At 38.4% G+C, this 4753-nt stretch overlaps 1 non-coding gene across 1 annotated transcript; it reads right to left on the bottom strand.

The window, feature by feature from the left end:
- Nucleotides 1-232: 232 nt before the first annotated feature.
- On the bottom strand, nt 233-336 carry LOC115803672 (U6 spliceosomal RNA). The gene has a single exon (XR_004024444.1). It is a non-coding gene; the product is annotated as a U6 spliceosomal RNA (small nuclear RNA).
- Between the last annotated feature and the right edge of the window lie 4417 nt (nt 337-4753).

Raw genomic sequence — 4753 nt, 5'->3', positions numbered from 1 at the left:
CCCAACAGGCTTAAGTGATATGCAGCAGGTTACACAGGAAGCTAGAGGTGAAGTCAGGCTGATTTTCAGCACCATACATGTTCTACCCATGTCATCTCAGTAATTTCTGAGGAGACCTATGATGGTGGCAGCATTGACAAAGTTAATTCAAAGCGGAGAAACAAGACGTCCTCAGCCTAAGCGTCTGTCTGAATCATTCGGCGCCATCATATAGATAGATGGTTCCTAGAAGAAAAATATGGAATATGTCATGATTTTGTGTGTCATCCCTGGGCAGGGGCCATGCTAACCTCTGCATCGTTCCAATCTTAGCACCTGCTCTGCCAAAGTGAGTACAAGAGGACCTCTTATTGTCGACCATGACATGAGCTCTCTACCTTTTTCAGAGAAGGGGCAATTCCAGATTCAGTGTTTCCCTTCTGAAATAGACGATGGCACAGAAATAAAATCAATAAAATGGAAAAGCTAAACTATAGGGAGAGAGAAATAACAGAAACATAAAATTGTTCAACAATGTGATCAGCTAAAAAAGATCAGAGTAAGACTGTGTCTAAACAAAGGTGGTTAAAGCGGAGGCTAGAGCTGGGTTTCTTCACAACAGGCACTTCTTACAGGCTGAGCGTCCTCTCTGGCTTGATGATGATGCAGAAGACAGACTTGTGGTGAACTGGAGGAGCCCGTTGTGCGTCTCTCTTCCTGGCTCTGCATTTAGTGAAATCAGCTATGGTGGGAGCATTTACACCACAAAATGAGCAAATGCTATAGATCAGGGCTCTCTTCCTCGGAGAACTAGTTGTTAAAGGTTTACCAGCGCATCACTGTGACAAACCACAGTAACCTTTCAGAGGAAAATCCAGAGAATATGAAGCAGTCCTGGCAGAAGTTCAAAAGTATACAAACCCTTCCCCAGCCACTTTGTCTCACTACCCCCTGCCCACTGCAGTCCCTGAAAACCCACCTCCCCAAACACTTTCTTGTTATGCCAAGCAGGAAGCTTCCCTGGGGCTCTTAGAGCAGGCCTGAAAACAGGGTACATTCTCAAGGAGAGGCAAAAGAATGAATGAAAATATGACTCCTGCCATGCACAGGGATGCCACCTCTGAGCAGAAAGTGAAACTTGAACTACCCCTTTGATCTTATAAGGAACATATAAAGGAAATTAAAAGGCCCTTAATGGCACTTGAATTTGTAAAAGAGCAAATCTCACTTCCTTTATTCTTTTTCTCCAACATCTGCAGCTCTGTCTTGAATACAATTGCAGATGGTTTTTCATTACCTTTTTTTAAATGTCTGGAGAAACAGCTCAACTTTCCAAGTAGAATTATTAAAAGAATTCAGGGCAGGATGTAAAATCTTTCACTTTTTCTAAGTTGTCAACTCTCCCTGCATTATCATAAGTTCTCTTAAGTGTAGTTACTTTCCTCCCATTTCCTCCCCTCCTGGGCTGCACTTTTGTAATAAAGTAGGCTCAAGGGACATGAGTCCTTCCTCTGATTGGGTTAGAGTAGGACGAAGGCAAGGGGGTGGGGAGAGAGAGAGAGAGTGACTAGGCAGCCACGTGGAAATGACATCGTCTCTTACTGTCCACTTTACATAGTTGTCATTTTTCATGCTGGTGTCTTTAAGTCTTGTATATATGACTGGCGGTGCTATCTGTAACATCCTTATAAGAACAATTAAAAGCTTAATTTAATGGCTATAAAATGTAGAGAGAAATAAGAAAAAGAATCTCCAGGTCCTGAGAAATCTTCAAAAACGATAAACTCTGTACTTTAGTGAAAAATAATGCTTTAATGTTTTCATGATAAAAGCATCCATGCATATTAAAGAAAATTTAGACTATATGGAAGCAAAGCCCCAAATAGCTAAATCCACAGGACACAGATTTTTTTGTTTTCTAACATGTCGTGTTTTCAGGTCCATTTTGGTTGGATTGTCTCTAACATCTATTGATTGTGTGCGTGCTTCTATTTATTCAGATATAGAGCAGAAGATGCAAATGGGCAGCTTTGGGGCCAAAAAAATATCTGGCATGTTTTATTTGGCCTGTGCAATATATTTATGATTTAAATTCAATTTTAACATGCAAAAATGAAGAGATTTCACATTAAATCCGTATTTAGAATTTTTCTTGAAAAATTGAAATTCATTCCCAAATGTCAGGAGCTGAGAAGAGGCAGCCCCCCTCAGAAGAAGCAGGTGCTTGCCAATTTGAAAATTGTCCCAGTGCAGTTTCTTTTATTTCTTTATGCTGCCTGTTTGGCTCCTGTTGGTATTTAAATTTGATGCTCTTGATGTAGAAGTTTTTGATTTTTTAATCATTGCACTCATTTTTTCCACGTAACTTTATGTTCAGCTCTTTTCTCTAAGCAGTATCTCACTAGCCTTTCCATATGTTTTCTGTCTGATTGTACCAGTGTACATGAAATAGTACATATCAAGTGCATAACAGTATAAAGAGCAAGATAACTATTATTTGTAATATTTTCTTCCCATGTTTTCTATGCAAATATCCTTTTTAATAGTGGGAATCATATTGCACTTACAGTTTCATATCCAGCTTTTTTATGTGCAGCTAAGCTAACTTAGTCTTCCCCATGTGGTTACCTATGTAGGTTTTTCTTTTTCTGTCATAATTATGTCATAATAAATATCTTTGTTGCTTGAAAGCTTTTTTCTCTATTCTGCTAGGATACATTCCTAGAAATGGGCTATGCAAAAAAAGGAAGTTTAGGCAACAGTCTATGATCCAGACCTCATAGCCAAAGCCCAAAATAGCTATATCTACAGAATACAGATTTTTCGTTTTCTAGCGTGTAGTGTTTTCAGGTCCAAAGTCCTAATGAGGCTGGTAGTCTTGGAGGCCACTTTACATTTTCCGTCACAGGTAATTTCACCATTTCTTTTTCCTTCTCTCCAGTTCATCCTACCACCTTGAAATTCCTCTTGAAAAAGATTTGTCCAGAGCCTACTGTCCGGAACCTGAATCGTTTTTTTAACTCGCAGAGGCGTGTAACCAAACTAGAAGACAGGTACCACGAAACCTGGACTGTGAGGCTGAATTAAAATCACCTAAGACGGGAAGGAGAGGCCAAGGTGGCCGCTCAGACTTCCAAGCCAAGGGCACCATGGGGAGTGGCTGGCACTCACTGCCTGGAGCTGTTTACTGGGAACGTGGCGTCAAACAGCTTTTCATGTATTTCTTTCTCTGAACACTTCATGAAGCCAAAGTTTGGAGGGAAAGGGGAAATATGAAAATCTGAAACCTCATTTGAATAAATGAATATACTTAGCTAGAGCAATCTGTAATCACACTTGACAGGAGCAGTTGTTTCTAGATTGAATTTGAAACTTATTTCATTTAAAGGTATTTTTCTTAATTTCTACCTCTGGACTTTAGGATTTGATTCTAGTGATTTTACTGCCCAGGAAACTGAGAGGGGGGAGCATGAAAGTTATAGTTAGTTGCCCCTTGCTCACAGTATGTTAATATAAGTATTGATTTTTGCATCAGGGCTAGCAAAACTCGCCAAGTCCTAGCCTGCTTTTGTTCAGTCTAGGAGCTAAGAAGATTTATTTGTTTGAGTATTTAATATAAGCTTCTTCCACCAAAATGTTAAGGATAGTGAATGCATCTTTCTTTTTCATGTGTCCTTCATCTAAGTTCATAGCAAGCAGTTAATAAACATTTCTTTCATAAGTGATTATATATTTATGTAATATTTATCAATGTATATGTGATACTGTTTAGAGTAGGCTCAGTTACCATGGGCATCTAAAATTTATGAAATATGTTTATTTACTTATATTTCAATGGCTTTTCATAAGAATATATCAAGTAGGCTATATACCTTTGTATAAAATTAATATAACATATGAGGAAGATAATGGACTTTTTTTCTTTTCCCAGTTTTATTGAAATATGACTGGCATATAACATTGTATTAGTTTTAGATGTACAACATGATCATTTGATATGTGTGTATATTGTGAAATGATCACCACAATAAGTTTAGTTAACATCCAACACCTCACATAGTTACGAATTTTGTTTTCTTATGATGAGAACTTCTAAGATCTACTGTCTTAGCCCCTTTCATGTATGATACAGTATTGTTAACTTTAGTCACCATGCTGTACTTTACATCTCAGAATTTATTCATCTTATACCTGGAATTTTATATCTTTTGATCACCTTCACTCGTTTCCCCCATCCTCACCCCACCGCCAGCCCCTGGCAACCACCAGTTTATTCTCTGTTTCTATGAGTTTGGTTCTTTTAGATTCCATGTACAAGTAAGATCATACAGTATTTGTCTTTCTCTGAGTTGTTTCACTTAGCATAATGGCCTCAAGTTCCTCCATGCTGCTGCAAATGGCAGAATTTCCTTCTTTTTTATGGCTGAGTAATATTCTATATTGTATATATACCACATTTTCTTTATCCGTTCATCTGTCAATGGACACTTACGTTGTTCCCATGTCTTGGCTATTGTACGGGGTGCAGATATCTCTTGGATATGGTGGTTTCATTTCCTTCAGATAATACCCAAAAGTGGAATTGCTAGATCGTATGTAGCTCTATTTTTAATTTTTTTGAGGAACCTCCATACTGCTTTCCACAGTGGCTGCACCAATTTACATTCCCACCAACAGTGTACAAGTGTTCCCTTTTCTCCACATCCTTGACAATGCTTATTATCACTCGTGTTTTTGATGATAGCCATTCTAACAGGTGTGAGGTGATAGCTCA

Source organism: Delphinapterus leucas, chromosome 2 (genome assembly GCF_059928025.1).
Source record: "Delphinapterus leucas isolate spDelLeu-1000000601 "Yukka" chromosome 2, BTC_Dleu_Yukka2, whole genome shotgun sequence".
Classification (NCBI taxonomy): Eukaryota; Metazoa; Chordata; class Mammalia; order Artiodactyla; family Monodontidae; genus Delphinapterus; species Delphinapterus leucas.
This window is presented reverse-complemented; position numbering and strand designations above follow the sequence as displayed.